The 17,045-nt window shown below is 38.9% G+C and overlaps 1 protein-coding gene across 1 annotated transcript in view; it reads right to left on the reverse strand.

Moving 5' to 3' along the window:
• The window catches only part of FREM1 (FRAS1 related extracellular matrix 1), a 77,070-nt gene extending 67,237 nt beyond the window's left edge, over positions 1 to 9,833 (reverse strand). The window contains exon 1 of the mRNA XM_054054004.1: positions 9,513 to 9,833. The gene's annotated coding sequence lies outside the window, so the exon portion shown is untranslated. The remainder of the gene's footprint in view (positions 1 to 9,512) is intronic.
• Positions 9,834 to 17,045: the final 7,212 nt, after the last annotated feature.

Below are 17,045 nucleotides of genomic sequence, written 5' to 3' on the forward strand. Positions count from 1 at the left end.
CAGCCAGATCAATCTGAACAAAATATGAGAGAAAATTTAGAATTCTAGCCAGAGGAAAAGGAATGAAATTCTTTGATGAAAGTTTCTTCACATGTTCCAGAAACAAATAAAAATCTCAATTAATTTAAAAGAAGTTTATTTACACAGACAATTTTTGCTAAAATCCAGATATGTGAATGTACTTGCTAATTTTTGTTTCTTTCTAGTGGGATGTGTATGCATGATGCTTCATGGAAATAAGCACATCTGAGACAGCACTCAGCTTCCTAAAATTCACAGTTTTAAAATGCAATCTGCAAATCTACAAAGGACAACTTGGAAAGTGTGGGAGGAAAACCGATCATGCTTCATTCTCCAAGTGAGAAAGTACGCTTTGCAGCAAGTGCACCTTTTTAATCGTAATATCTGATTGACATTTATCACAGTGCACGGATTGCTAGCATTTGTGAAATACGATTTGTGTTTGCTTTACCACTGCAAGGCATGGAGAGATGTTGTGAGTGAAAACCTTCTCTGTTACTGTGCCTCCTTCCTGCTTCCTGACTTGAAAAAAGTGCTATAGGGCTGATGGAAGTAAACTAACTTCATTGGTATGTGTCTCAAGATGGTCTGCCTAGTGTCATCTGTGACTTCAGGCATGCAGGGTTTCTTGGCCAGCAAGAAGCTCTTGACACAGGGACTGCAATGGATTTTAAATCCCTTGACTCCAGCCCCTGATGAAGAAGCAATGTGTGAGAAAGTAGCATTAGTTTCAGGGAAGACCTGGTTTCTTAAGCCTTGAGGGGGCTCAGATAAGATGAGAACAATTAGGAATTTTAAACTCAGACTAGGACCTCACAAAGTGCTAAGAGACAGTCAATGACTCTGAAGCATACACCTAGTGATTTACAGCTTGTGGTAATGCCGGTAACTTAGTGCTCTATGATACCAAACCAGGACATAAAATATCTTTATTCACAGGGCACTGGGTAACTTATAAACTTGAAGTGGACAGTTTTTACATTCTCCACTCCCACTGGTATATCTACCACAAAAAAAAGTTATGATTCAGAGACAGCTTAATCACCAGTTCAGAAATGTCATGGGTCAGGAAGCTTATTGTTCTCTTTACACCTTACATATGTGCTTGCAAGAAGGAAAAAGGCTTTATCTCTCTCCAGCAGGGCCTGCCAGTGTTGTTCATGCAGTCGCATCTGTACCTTGACTCATGGAGTCCATGATCTGGGTTCTGTTGCCTGCCTCATAAACCCTAGCACTCAGTGCAGGTACAAGCCTCAGGCACAGGTGTTGCCTTCTTTGCTGACTTTTCTTACCCTGCATCAAACGCTAAGAGCAGAATGCTTCAAAAAGAGACAGCATCATTTTATCCAATTTTGTGGTGCGCATGCAACCCATTCTCTGCTACAAAATTGGTCCTATGTTGTCGCTGTGTATTACGGTTTAGCTTTGACTGCTTTTCTTGCAGGTACCACTCCTGTAACACTATGTATGTTTGCCCCATATGTTGCAGACATTGGCCTCTCCTTGTCAGCTGCAGGGCTGTTTCCTATGTGGCCAAGTGAAGATCTTGAGAAGTATAACATCACTTTCTCAAACGCTTATCCAATGACAGCAAAAGGAGATAACAAGAGATATTTTCAGCATATAATGGCAATAAAAAGAGAAGGTTTTGGAGTGAATGCCATCCCAGTACCATTTTCCCCTCTATGTGGAAAAGGACACTGCTTCAGCAAACCATGCGTGTACTACATAGGACTTATGCTGGTCTACAGTGACAATGCTCTGCTCTCTGGTAGGTCTACAACTGCCTGTGATGCCGCTGCCATATTGTGCAGCTGTTTCAGACTTCTTTACAGAAGTCTTACATACCTACCCTTCATACCACAACTGAGTCTGAATCATTTCTGCTGTTCATCGGCTTTATCACCTGTGTATCCAGAATGAAAAAAATGACTGAGGCACTATTTAATTTCAAATGCACCATGTTATTTCAGGTATGCTTAGAGGTCTAAGTGTTCATGAACAACACGTTAGGAGAATCAGTGTTTTTAGGTAGCCCATTTCCTCACTGACTTTCTAAGGGTTTGTCCACATGGTGTAACACCTGAACCTCCACATGCCCCATGTACCTACAAGCTCATAGAAAACTACCCGTTTTTGTCCTAGAAGCAAAATAGCAGCTTCAGTGATACATCATATATTAGTTGTTGTTCCTCAGTGGGGACGGAGCACATGATTTATGAGGAGAGGTTGAGACAGCTGTGTTTGTTTAGCCTGAATAAGAGAGGTCCTAATGCTATTTTCAGACATCCGACAGAAGACTACAGAGACTCTGGAGGTACACAGCAAAAGGATGAGTTGCAACCCACAAAATTCACAACAAGGGAAATTCACATTAGATATTAAAGAAAAAAGAAAAGCCACAGTGAGCGTGGTCAATGGAATAGGTTTCCCAGGGGGGACTGTGGAGTTTCCATCCTCGGAGATATTTAAAAATCAGCTAATCAGGACCTGAAGAGCCTGATGTAGTTTTGCAGCTTTTGCTGCTGGACTTGCTGTAAAAGGTGGCTGAAAGCAAGGGGTGGGAGAAGTTATCTGCAGAGGTCTTTTACACTCTAAATCATGTCATGACTCTAAGCTTAAATGACAGAGCTGTCTGGCTAACAAGACCCACATTAATTACCTGGTGTATTTTTGCAAAACACTGCATTGTACCCTGCAAACTGACCAGTAATTTCCATGAAATCCAACATAAAACCATACTGGTATAAAAAAAGTGGTGACAAAGGAAGAGGTAGTTTTTGATAAATAGAGGTAGACTGGGCAGGCTGGCTCTGAGATTTGTGAGTCTAGAAAAGAAGTTTACCTCCATTATTTAGAGATGTATTGGCCCCTGACTTCACCCCAAAACACATGTCCAAGGCATTGTGCAAGGGACACTCAGCAAGGGGAACTCTGAGGAGCTTCTCATCTGCTGGCAGACCCTGTTCTACAGATAAAATCAGTGGAGAAGGTATAAGGAGAAGGGCCTCTGAAGAGGCTGTGGATGTAACTCTGAAGAGTTAACAGAGGGACAGACCAGACTGGGATTTCCTCCAACTAACATAAGAACTAGTTTTCCCGCAGGGCTGCTGGTGAACATTTGAAAAATGATGCAATGGCTAATTACAAACATCAGCATTCTCACTAAATTCAACTGTTTTCAAGTTTCTCAAAAAGAAGGAGGAAAGAAAAACTGCCCATAAAGAACTTAAACACTGCTGTAGAGTTATCATCATCGTCATGAAGTATCTGACAAAACTTGTGAATATGTGCATTGCCTTTGGGAATTTGGAGAACTGTGTTAAGTCCACAAGACTATCCATGAGTTATTGGAAGCTAGATATTCCTGCAGCAGACTCTGGACAAAACATACATCTGTACAGGACCATCCAAGCTATGTGTAGAAGCTCTCAGTTGTGTGTCTATAGATACATATGACAAATTTTAGACAATTTTGAAATATTTTTTTATCATTACAACTCCACCATGTATGAAATTTTCTTCAAAGGATTTGAATATTAATACATATCTGGGAAGGTTTCCCGCACTTACTCTTTATTTACAAGTTACAAAGGTATAATATGATGTAAATAAAGACTAACCAAAACAATTTATATAGCTAGCTACCAATACAAAACGGCAGAGAATAAGATCAGAAACTGCACAAATAGCTCTCGTTTGTAATACCTAAAATCTGACTAAAAATTCTGCAATCGTGAGTGACCTTGAACCAAGTCTCAATGACATCCAAAGTCTTCAATGGGATTTGGATGAGACCTTAAGAGTTTTGCTGCGTGTGACAAAATCTGTGGTTGCCTGGGAGATTTCAGTGAACAATTGCATCCAAAATTGCCCTCTTCTTTTGCAAATCTTGAAGAGGATTATGGAGGATGATTGTTGTGGGTTGGCAGTCAGGCTGATTTGTTTTAATGAACAACAGGCAAAGTTTACAAGAAACAGAGAGAACGTGGTATTTTTTTTTTCTTTTTAGAAAGGATGGGATTAAAGAAAACAAATGGCAGCCTTCCGCGATTTCTAGGAAACAAGATGAATATTATTACAGCAATTAAAACTTAGCCCAGGGCAATGAAAGGATTCTGAGCTATTAAATTAAGGGGCTGTCATTTCAGAACATGCAATTAACACATGCACCCATTGGACTGTCTGCTATTTAATGTTTTGTTCCATGTACTACAAACAAGGATTATAGGTCACATAGAAAATAAGTATTGAGCAAGGTGTTTGCAGAGCTAAGGAATGGTATGTAACAGTTCCTTTTCTTTTTTCCTTTCTCAGTTTTGGTCTGTGAATTCCTGCACACTTTTTGACAAATCCTGTACACTTCTTAGAAAAGTAAGGAAATAAGTGTTTCATTGCATGGTCAATGAATAGACCTTTCTTTGTCAGGGAAAATAGCTGAAGGATGTGAAACACATCAGATATATCCAGATTATTAACACTTCTTTCTTGTTCTCCATTTACTTGTTGTATAAAAGCAGATTACTATAAAACAGAAAAATGTTTTTCTTTATTCTACCCTTATTCACATTACAGCTATTTTAACAGTGATTATCAGATTCATGCCTAGTATAGTTTTAATTTACGGAGATTATTTCTGATTTAAATGTTCATTCCCAGTGTGATTGTCACTGTTTACACTAAGTTAAGATTGACTGAAGCTTAGGATATTAGTTAGCGGAAACTGAGCTCAGAAGTATCCCCAGATGCTGATGTGCCAATGTAACACAGAAAGCATATGTGACTTTACACAAAGGCAGAAAAGTAGTAGATGAGAAAAATCTGAATGTAACACTAAATGCTGTTGCACTGTAATGGCAAGTATTGCAGCCTAGTGCAAGTCTGAAAAATTAATTATTCTTTTCCATTGTGTGCCTCTGTAGCCCTTGCTGAACCCTTTTAATTTCTACTCCTTCTGAGACCCACTTCCGCATCAACCAGAATATAAGGCCAGTGCTTCACTCTTTCCCATTTAACCGAGCTAAGCTTTAGGCGGGGAAGGGAGAGGAGGGGGCTGCTCAGGCAGTGGTGAACAAGAAAATAAAAGGAAATAGAAACACTGAGAGGAGGACTTCTAAAAAATCGAGAGCAGGGATACCTAACAGCTTGACCTTCAACGATTAAAAAACATTCTTTTTTAAAAAGGCACAGCAGTGCAGAGTCCCAGGATGAGACTAAGAGAAAGGAGCTATTGATTGTGAGTGTCTCTTAAATACTATCTTGAAGACAATGCATTGTTGCCTTTTAAATGTTAATGTCTACTTATATTGTTAGAAGTATTTTAAATTTTAAGATAGAGATCAAGGTCACATTGTTAGCAGACGCTATTATATTGACACAGCTGCAAAAGCAAATAAAACCAACTCTTATCCTCTTGGCCTTTGTTTTAATGAAGATAAGACACTAACCTAGTTAAACTGCATTTTCTGACCAGGTAAATATTTTCTCCTCAAAAGATCAACAAAAACCGCTTTGCCCTCTACTCTTTTAGGCCCAGAAAACTATCTCATGTAATAGAAGTTGACAAGATAAAGCAAAGGTTTTTTTTTCTTTTAGTTGCCCTGTATGTGTTTTTAAGACCATTACAGGAACTATGGCCCTCTGACTACCCATTCTCCATCAGACATGAATGCTGAATTTGAACAGAGTGCAATGCAGAAATTACTCTGGAAAAGAAATAGTTACATCTTTTTGGCAGCTGTCTGAGGAAGTTCATAAAACACTCCAGCTTCCAGTGAGGTTATCCCAGTGACGCTATCTGCAGGTTACTATCCCGCACGTGAATATTATCCTCCTGGGTCTCAGTACTCACTGTTTTCCAATCTTCCCTCTAGGAGTATAAAGCTATAGAGGTTAGCTCTTTGCTGAGAAAGTGAAGCTAGCCTATGAGAAACACAGGCTGAATCAACTTTGCCATTTCTAGGACTAATTAATTTTTCAGAAGGTTTTACTATTTCCACTTAAGATTTTCTTTTGACCATTCAAGTACAGCAAAAGGTTGGAGTTTTGGCAGTCAAAGGCAGTAGACTACTTCTCAGTGTAAATGTTAACACAAACAACTATAAGGTATTATTTTCCTGTCATTGTTTTGTAGTTTAATGTCATACTGGTACTCTCGTAAGATTGTGACACAGTTGTAAAGGTCAGGAGCATGTCTGATCTCTCTTCTTTCTCCTTTTCCTGTATGAGAAGGGAAAGGGGCATACTGGAGATTCTCATTTATGGCAAGAGGAAGGGAAAACTAGTGAAAGCAGTAAAGTTGAAAGACTACAATAACCATATTTATTGTTTCATCTATGCATTGCAGAGAGGGAATGAGCCCTACTCTTCTAAAGAGAAGAGCAGTCTATTACTTTTCTTTGGAAAGACATTTAATTTTAGCACGTAATTAGTAATGGATTGAAAAGAAACTAGTGAAACAGCAAGCAGCCCAGGATTAGTCAGTAACGATTGTGCTTGTGTTACAAGGACAAAATCATCACCTTCACCCTGATTCACAGCTTGGGCTAGTGAAAACACAACTGACAGCATTGCATTCGGTACTTAACACGACAATATGGGCCACCAGCTCTGGAGGCCCATGCTTTTCCATGACCTTTGCAAGCTGTGGTCAGATCTCATGCATGAGGTGCTATACGGCCCCGAGTTAGTTATGGCAGAGCAACTTCACCAGAGAATGAACACATCTCTGACCCACAAGTTTGAAGGTGTCAAAACCCATGGAAAAGGAGCAGGAAAAGCCTTCTATGCAAGGAATAGCAAGGTGAAATGTTAAGGACAAGGAACATGCAGCCATCTGCCCCAAAATGACATCGTTTCATTACACTGTTACAACTGAAAGGTCTGATGCTTCTGTGAAAAAGTTGTCAGGCAGTGGTTGTGAAATGCAGTATCACTGATACATTGCACCTCTCACAGTGTTATGCCTCTGTTCATGTATTTAGTAAGTTGGATGTGGTAACACCCAGTTGTGCTCTATATGGAAATACCAGAACAATGAAATGGCAGTGGACTTCCATCTCTCTCAGACTCCTTCTTACAGGCAGAAAACTAACTGAAGTGCAGCGTGTAGTTTTGGTGGTTTTATACTAATTTCTTCATGTACTGCTTTTGGCTGGCTGGTTAACAGAGTGTAGGGAAGAAGGCTGATCTTTGAGCTGGTGAGCCTTGCAGGTAATGGCAAAGGTTGTTAATTTTTGAGGAGGAAGACTTTGCACTGTTCTTCACGAAAACAAGCTCATTGGAGGGTATGCTGCATCTCACAGGGCTGAACAGAAGATATGCGATCTGCTACACATGCTACACAGAGGCTTTTGTTGAATGCTTAAATTTTAACAGCTGGGAGGTGGCATCGTTTACACTTTCCCACAAACACACAGGCTTGGTTCACCTCTTTGCACCTCAGATATGTGAAACTTGGGATGTTCCTTTAAGCTTTTTGCCAGGATTCTTGAAATATTCTAGGAGCAAAAGATGTGCCTCCAATGAGAAATTCCTTCCTGGTTATATAGCTATCTAAGGGAAAGAGGATAGATTCATCCTTAACACGAATTTACTTGAGATTCTTCTGTGAAATCTGAGAGTTACTTAGATGCAGTATGACTGCCTTCAAATTACGTTTGATAGACAAGTAGTATGCACCAGATTAAACAGTTGCACATCAGCTGCACAAAAGGCAGCTGAATTATCCTGAGGATCTTGTGTTGAAAAGTGTGAAAGCATGAAGCTGTGCACAGACACCCTCACTACAATAACTGTAGCCCACCTAGCCATTATTAGCATGAGGGTCAATAAGTGTCCACAACAGAATCTCAAAAAATGAGAGAAGCAAGGTTAAAGTAGTGATGCAAATGATCTGCTCAGACTCCCTTTGTGCTCAACAGGTACAGTCAAGTGGAATGCACTTTTAATGTATAATTATTTGACTAGCACATGCTATTTTACTGTGATATTTTTGATATACATACTGCTGTTACCATTTAATTCACTGTTAGCTTGATGAAGTCAGTGGTCACCATTATTGTTGTACTACTGATATTATCATAGACACGTATTACCAAGACCATTTTTGCTCTAATTAATTTTATAATAGACCAATATTATCAAGACTATTTCAAGGACTGCAGAAAATGAATATAACAAATGAACAGGCACGGGGTAAGTTCATTTAAAAAATCAAGTCATTGTCCAGAGACTTGTTTAATCATTTCGTTTTATACTTGCCTAATTCTTCTCAGAGCAGGGATCTATGCTGGAAAAAATATTCAAAATCTACCCAGATCCAAATCCTATCGTTCTCTAGGTTAAAATATCTCTAGATCAAAAATTATGCAAAATAAACCATAGGGAAGAATTATCAAGAAAATGCAGGCCCTGAGTACTAAAATCCAAGTGAGAGAAAAGAGGTGGGACAACTTCTACAGATGTGTGTGCTCTTTTACTGTGAAAGCACCCAGTGATTTACAATGCCAGTGCCTCCCACAGACACCTTGGACACATGTCAACAGCAGAGATTTGTTTTCCCTAAGGTAATGTGCAGCCCTGAGTTAGCTGCTGTGATGATAAATTAACTAGTGCCATTCTCTAACTAGCAAAAATGTAGCTTGCAAAATCCTCTTTTAATAACAGTTTCCAGAAACTGTGTATAGTTATCTACAGGAATTTTTTCAAGTGTTTCAGCACAACACAGGGTGAGAAAAAACTAATCTCTAAAAAATGATGTTTTAGACTTCTTTTCTAGGTAAATGCATAAAAATCAGAGGGAAATGTAAAAACTCTGCAAGGATGTGTATTTGTGTTCAGAAACACATAAACATTTATACATACATCTGATGAATTAACATCTGTCTAATTCAGATGAATGAAGTCAGCTGTCTGAATGTACATGAAATTATGATAACTCTCACAGATCCCCACTGCAAAATAAAAGTCTACCATTTTAAGACACACATTTAAAAAAACAAGTTCTGCCAGCTAAATAAAATACATCCTCTAGAAAAACTTACTAATACTGAAAGTTTTCGTGATGTTTTTCAGTGTTTTTAGTTACATTTCCAAGTGTGTTTTCCTAAACCAACAATTTTAAGAAAAGAAATCTTGCTTAGTGCTTCCAAGCTCTTATAAAAGATAAAACCACAAAGTTTTATTAGAGCTGATGGAAGAAAGCCAGCATAGTTGAGAAATCTATATCAACTTGAACACCAGGATAAACTCAGTTGCTTGGAACCCTTAACTTCCAAGTTAACTTCTACTAAACTACTGGCAAGAATCAGTGCCTGTTTTCCTCCAAAGTTAGAATTGAGATTTAATCCGTCCTGAGTACAAAAATTACTGTCTGACTGCTTTGCCGCAACATTCAGCAGCAAACAGAATGTTGCAAGCTGTTAAATACTCTTACAGACACAAACACAACATCATTCATTGTATATAACAAACTTGAAGCAGATACTTACAGGTAGCAATGTTTCTCCAGGAGGCTGAGCACGAGATCATACTAGAATAAGAGGAATAATGAATGTCACTGACCCAGTAATCTCTGGTTTAAAACGCTGGCAGAGAAAGAAATCCAATGAGTGGGCGACAGAGAGAAGGCGGGAGGGGGTGGTGGTGGGGAAAGATAGATGAAATTCCAGTCTTTCTGGTCAGCTTGGCTGTAGTTTTCTCTGTACTACAAATCTACAGTAAATGCTCTTTACTTGCAAGACTGCTCCTGATTGCAGAGTCCCAGAGTACAAACACTTTTGGGCTCCCTGATAAGGGCATTCTGAGATGTCTTGGAGAGTTTACATCCAGCAATGCTTCTCTGGCAGCCAGCCCCAGATCTTCCTTTCTTCTTCTGCTAGTTAAGTCTGCTGGGAATAAAAATTGAGCTCCTGTTAATAAGGCTTGCTTATTTTTTCTTCCCACTTCTGCTAGTTTGTTTCCTTCAACACACACACACAAACAAGCACACACACACACAAGCACTCATTGGTGTATCACAGATTTACAGACAAAGAGGTAACCTAAAATTTTTGGATCAATCAATTTTCCCCAAAAGAAGGGAAAAAGTGTCTTTATTGAAATAAAAATGTGATTAATTTCCTCAATAAGATAATAGCAAAGCAGGTATGATCTTATTTCAGGGTGGCTGATTAAATTAAAATCAAGTGAATAATTAATCTAATAGTAATGTATATTGCCTACTTATAAATGTGATACATTTTACAATCTTCGAAACCTCACTTTATGTTCAAGTATTAAATATTCAAATTAACAGGTATTTATTTTACTGACTAATTGCATTTGCAACAAAGGAAAATTCAGGAGTTTGGTTTTTTTTTTTTTCACTAAGAACAGCAGGCAAGACGAAAGGTTCAGGTCAAGTCCCACCAATTATTTAATACCTCGTAGAATTCTAGACATTGTCACAAGATTGACACCAGATTTTGCAGATTTGACTGGCTGGTGGGAGCTTGATTAAAATGTGATACCACACAGTGCCTCGTTGGTGCATCCTGAGAAGTAAACTTGACAGCCCACATTTTCAGAGCACAGAGCCTGTATTGCGAAGTCACAATACAGGGACAGGGACAGACCAGTCCACTCCTCTCTCAGCACAGCGACAAAAAGCACTTTTAAGCATAGAGAAGAAACAGATTTTCAGCCCAGCAACGTGGCGTTATTACATGTGGCAGAGGGACTGTATGGGCAAGAGGTACTGACTCTCAGGTTCCCTGTGTAAGCAGGGGCCAAATCCAGTACTACTGTAACTCTGTAGCATGTTGCCTCTCCCTACCCTTTTTTGAGCTAGCAAGCTAACTTTAACCCTCATATGGAAACAGAACCCACACTATAAAAATGCAGAAACAAAGTCAATAGCATGATAGAAAAGAAAGAGCAGATGTTCCTGTGGCTTAACTTAAAGGCAGATGAAGAAAACAGATGACTGTTAAAAATTAAAATTAACTCAAAGCTACACCATGTGTAATATGATACAACCTAATCTACATTTGCTTTTGAAAAAAACACTACACAAACAAAAAATTTCCTTGAGGATACTAGTATCAGAGTGGTATGCTGTGCTGGAATTCAGACCTATAGTAATCCTCAGATTCTATCAAATTTCAGAAAAAATTGGAATGAGTATTTATCTACTTTGAGTAGTGTAGATGGCTGTGGATTATCTTGTGTGTTTGTGTTTGTGCTTGCAGGAACATAGCTTCCAATTCACCATGATGAATGGCCTGTTTGTATTGTGCAGTAGTCTGGTTAGGATCATCAATGTAACTGTACTTACAGGTCGATTTAAGAAGTGGTGGCTTATTTTAAAGTATAATGACTGATCCATTAATCCAATACATAATTGCAGAAGCTCTTTTCATACAAGTTTGACTACTCATGCAATGAACTTGGCATCTTATTTCTTATTGTACTCCTTAACTACAATTAATTTTTTTAGTCTATCAAGGTCACATTATCTAAAAGATAGACTAAAATTACCAAAGTTTTTCTCAAGAAATGCCAGAGCACTGAAGCGAAGACATGCTTTTGCACACATACTCACTCTTTTTATTTCAACATTTATCCATAAAGTAAAGAATAGTTCAGTTTCCTGTGAATGAAACTTAAACGTGGCATATGTTCCTTCTTACTTACTAGCTAAAATCATGCAGTCCAGAGTGTTGATATGAAGGTAATCAGTCAAATGTTTTTGTGAGCTTCCTTTAACAAGGTACAGACATAATCAGCACCTTTACTTCCAGGCTTTTATTTGGAAAAGATAAAAAGTGTACCTGAGCACACGGCAAGAACACACACCCCACCATACCCATGGCACTGCATCTCCCCGTCTCTTCTCTTTCATTGCATTGATAAGCAATGGCCTAAACCACACATCTTCTGTCATCTGTACATTCAGTCAACACTACTGTAAGGAACATGAAGTTCTAAAAGTAACAAAAGACTTATGCTCATCCCAAACCTGAAGGTTCTTCATAGGAAGATCTGCTGAACTGTGGGAGGAAAAAGGCAGAGTAATTTCCCAAGTATTTACATGGCAAAATTTTATTCTGTGAGTGACAGCAGGTGGATGCAGCAGTCTGCTCTTCAGTCTCTAATGCAACCTGAGGAAAAAATTTACTTTCTTCTCCTTACCCATCTTCTTCTTCTCTGGCATAAAGATTTATTGTTCTCCTGGCTACCACAAATGTTTAAAGGTCCATGCATGCACTAAGTTATGTTCTTCCTAAGTATAAATATTTTAGATCAGCAATGCAAGGTCAGACAATGAACAGTAGAATAAGGATAGATATGTTGACAAAAAACTGATCCTGCAAGGGGCTATCAATCCTCTAGGCTTGCATGGAGACTTGCCTATTGATTCCCATGATAATCATGTTCAGGCCATCAAAAAAACAGTACCTTTTCTACAGAGGAAAAAAGGATGATCTGTGACTACTATGTGCTTGTGGCTGAAGTCACTGGCTGGGTGTTCTTTGCATCACTGTGTACTGCCACCACAATTAGGAGGGTAATGCTGCTGCTCCTGCCTGCCATCTTCATCCACTATAACCCAGAGTTCACAAGCAAGAAGTTGATGACACTCACAACGAAACAGTCTGCTGGTTATTTCCTCTTTATATCCAAAAGTACTTTCTAAGCATTTCCAATCAGTATTACCCAAGAAATTCCTTTGACTTCTCCCATAGGAGACTGAGGACCTGTTGGTTATCAGGTACAACCTTAGAGTCTGCAGACTCCTTGTAACACACGTCCTACATATCCTCGCAATTTGGCACATAGTCCTGGGCAGTTTTTGTGACTTTCATAAAGAACCTAATGGTTTGTGGCCTGGTAGCATGGAGATCTTGATTCAGACAATACCTACCCCCTTACAAGTATGGGCATACCACAAAACAGCCCTTTAGATAACAGTAGTAGAACTGTGTGAGTGAAGGGTATTGGGTTTGGTTATATTTCACAAAACCATTCTAGTCTTTGGGAAAGAAAAATACTGAAAATTACATTTTACCGGTGCTACTGAATTTTATGTGACATACATTTAACTCTTCCTGTAATCAACAAAAGGAATGTCAAGCTACACCCCAAACATTGTGGCAAAGGTTTCTACACTAATGAGTCCAAAATGATAAGGTATTACACTGTTGATGTTTATTTCCTGATAAGTATCAGAAAACATTCTTTTCAAAGGATCATTGTCACAGAAACTTGCCAGCATTTTAAAGAATGTCTCAGGGGCCTAACCTTTAGAGAGATATTTTCAGCTCCAGTGACAAACAATTGACCTCTTAATTTATGAACCATGACATTGCTGTGCTGTTTGAAAAACACTAAAACTGTGACCTAAAGGGAGTTTTAACCTGCATACACTTCCACTAAAGTGATAGAAAGGCGAGCTGTTAATCTTCAGGGAGTAAGGGATGTTACCCAGATCCAATCCACTGACAACAGCTACTTACCAAATACAAGGAAGCCTCTATTTACCCAGCTGCAAAGCCTCAAACCAGCAGAAAAATTACTGTTATTGACTGCAGATTGCATTAGAGAATTAGTTTGGATTAAGTAGAAGAATCTCTCTGCAAGAACAGCTGCCCTTCAGCTTACTTATAACAAGTAATGGACATGGCAGTGACATGCCAGCATGTCAAAATATTCAACAGATTGAGCATAACATCTGCATTTAGAAATTCTGGGTACTAGTTTCAGCTCAAAAGCTTTAGTCCAGCATCCTGGAAAGCATTTTATGTCTCAGTTTTCCTATCAAGTGAAAACTATTCTCACCTCGGTCGTGTTAAACTGCCCTGATCCATTGATGCCCAGGTTGAATCTAAGCTATTCAAAGGCGTGATTGCTCTTAAGAAGTCAAGGTGTATGCTTGTGAAACACTGAGATTCTCAACCAGAACAAATTATAGAGAATAACAATGCTACTTATTTAATATATGATGGTAAATGCAATCTTACTTTGCTAAAATAGTGTAGTCTTTCGATTAAAACAGTGTAGTCTTTTGGCAAAGAACAAAGGGCAGAGAGAGAGTCAAGGTGTTATTTTTTGCTTATGTTACAGGAAATGAAATTTTTTTTTTTTTAATAAAGTTGGAAATCTAGATGAATCATTCTTTGGGAAAGGCAGCATTTCTACAAAATCTGACTTATATTTGCAGAACTGTCCTAAAATTTCCATAGCTGTGCCCTTAACATCTGAGATTATTAGAGGAAGGCTGGCACAGCACATAAGTCATCTTTACAGTAAGCCCTGTGGATCAATTGAAGACATACCACTTGCTATTATGGAGTTTATTCTGAAATTATATGCCCTGTACCTTATCACAACTATCAATTCTCCTCATTTGGTACAGGTAGGCTTATTAGGAGCTCTTCCTGGTTTTGTTTAAAATCACAGAATCACAGAAAGTTTTTGGGTTGGAAGGGACCTTCAAATATCACCTAGTTCAACACAATATTCACTGCAATAATGACAATGTTCATTGTGACTGTTAATTTTCACAGTCACTGTAATAGTGACATTTTCGAATTCTCAGCAAAACAAATTTGAAAACTTTGCTGTGTGGTTGCCTTTGCTTCTACACAAGTAAAAGGAAACATATAACAGTACACTGCAGGCAAGTCAGCTGGGAATTGTGATCATCAATTAGGTATTCAGATACAATAGGAAAGGGCAGCAGGAGTAAAAATCCAGCGCATACTGAATCTAGTCAGTAACTGACATTATTTTTTAAAGCTTCCCTCTTTTTAGTGATTGCAGCTCAATATATGCACCACGTATTTGAGAAAAAAAAAAGTTGTCTGGTATTTCAATTAAAAGCAAACAAAACATTGCTTTATACATGAAAAATAATAGAAATAACTATTAATTGATCTTCAGGTACTGTGAAGAATTGGGTCTAAAAATAATCCACTTCAGATTTGCATACAGCTCCAGGGGGTAAAGCCAGGTATTGTAATGTAACAAGTATTAGCATTATAATCTTTATTAATCTCACATAACTTCTAAAGAAATTACTCTAATGTATTACTGTCTTATATAGAGCACAGCTGTCAGGAGATCAAATGCACAGTGTCACTGCCAGTTGCTTCATTGCAAAAGCTTTGACCACAACAAAATATTCAAGTTTTTGACTGTAGAAGAAGCACTAAACATAAAGTTAAGAACGATATTCTGGAAAACCAAACTAATAAAAACCCTACAACAAAGAAGCACAGAGATATTTGCATTGTGTCAAGCAGATCCAAAATATAGAATGTTGTCTGAAATTGATGTTTGATGCAAGGTTGAGTAGCATTTTCAGTAAAATGAGTAGCTTCATTGAAAATCGATACTTAATGGTATTCTCTCTTTTTCAAGAGTTTGATTTTTCTTAAAATGCTTCATATGGTGGGTTATGCTCTCAATCACAGAATCACAGAATCACAGAATCACAAGGTCGGAAAGGACCCATTGGATCATCGAGTCCAACCATTCCTAACACTCCCTAAACCATGACACTCAGCACTTCATCCACCCGATCCTTAAACACCTCCAGGGAAGGCGACTCGACCACCTCCCTGGGCAGCCTGTTCCGGTGCCCGATGACTCTTTCTGTGAAGAATTTTTTTCTGATATCCAACCTGAACCTCCCCTGGCGGAGCTTCAGGCCATTCCCTCTTGTCCTGTCCCCTGTCACTTGGGAGAAGAGGCCAGCTCCCTCCTCTCCACAACCTCCTTTCAGGTAGTTGTAGAGAGTAATAAGGTCTCCTCTCATCCTCCTCTTCTCCAGGCTAAACAACCCCAGCTGTCTCAGCTGCTCCTCAATCTCTGCAGAGAAATAGTGAATGGACGTCTTTAAAGACTTCAGCATCTTGGCAGGAATACATCTAGAGATCATCATCACTTCTAAGGTTTCTTCAAATTATGCAACTATAAGGATCAGTGTATATACTGCAAATCATGAAAACATCTCCTCATAGCAGAGGCTTTCTTTTCAGAGATGTGAGAGGGACCAGGCACAGTTGGCCACACAATAGTGGAGCCCTCTCTACTTGCCATGTAGGGTAGCCTCACTGCAGGGAGCACGGCTACTGGGGTTGTGGGACTATGTGACCATCAAACGTCCCTCATTGGATCAGGATAGTAGAGATACGTAACAACACAGTAGGAAGAGAAGCTTAGGCTACCACCATTCTTGCAGAACACCTTCTTCAGCTTTAAAAGGCATGCCTGGGAGTTCAAATTTCATTACAGAAATTCAGTTCTAGAGATTGTAGTTACAAATACTTGTACTTGTGTTTCCAGCATCTATAAAGGTATCGATTCTTCCTGTTTCCTTTCCAGGCTGCTGCTGTACACTGCTTATCTACAGTAAAAACTTAAAGATTGCCTTTTTCAAATCTTCAGGTAGAATAGCATGAAATTGTTGGCAGCAGCTAAGATGACAAGCAGCATTTCTAACTTCTGAGGTTGGGGACAATCTGGTCTGTTACTTAGATGCCACAGGTGAAGCCCAGGATGAACCCTTTTCCACCCTTTCTTGAGAGAACCAGTATGTTTACACGCAGCATAGAGAGGTCTTGATCACCGTGAAAGTAAAAACTTTGGCCCAGTTTAGACCAGAACTTAATGAATGCACTGGAGGTTAATTAATAGAGGAAATAATTAGATTCCAACTTGTAAAGAGCTGGTCTATTCTTTAAAGTACCTAATACGGGACAGAAAAAAAGCAATTTTTTTTCCCGCGAAGAAGCACAGGAGAGAAAGGGTAGAATTTCCATGTTCAAAATGTAGTCAGACACCACAGGCTACAAAAAACCCCAAGATACATGCTCACTCCTTGTGATGATGCTCACAACTAGGCTTCAAAATGCGTGTTCAAAACGCCCATGTTTTTCCTCTGTTTCTTTAAAGCCTCTTGTTCCTGTTCCCATCATACCACCAAAGCCCCCAAACTGCACAACCCCGTTCATGCAGATGGAAAATTGTTCTCACGG

This window comes from Cuculus canorus, chromosome Z (assembly GCF_017976375.1).
Source record: "Cuculus canorus isolate bCucCan1 chromosome Z, bCucCan1.pri, whole genome shotgun sequence".
NCBI classification, from domain to species: Eukaryota; Metazoa; Chordata; class Aves; order Cuculiformes; family Cuculidae; genus Cuculus; species Cuculus canorus.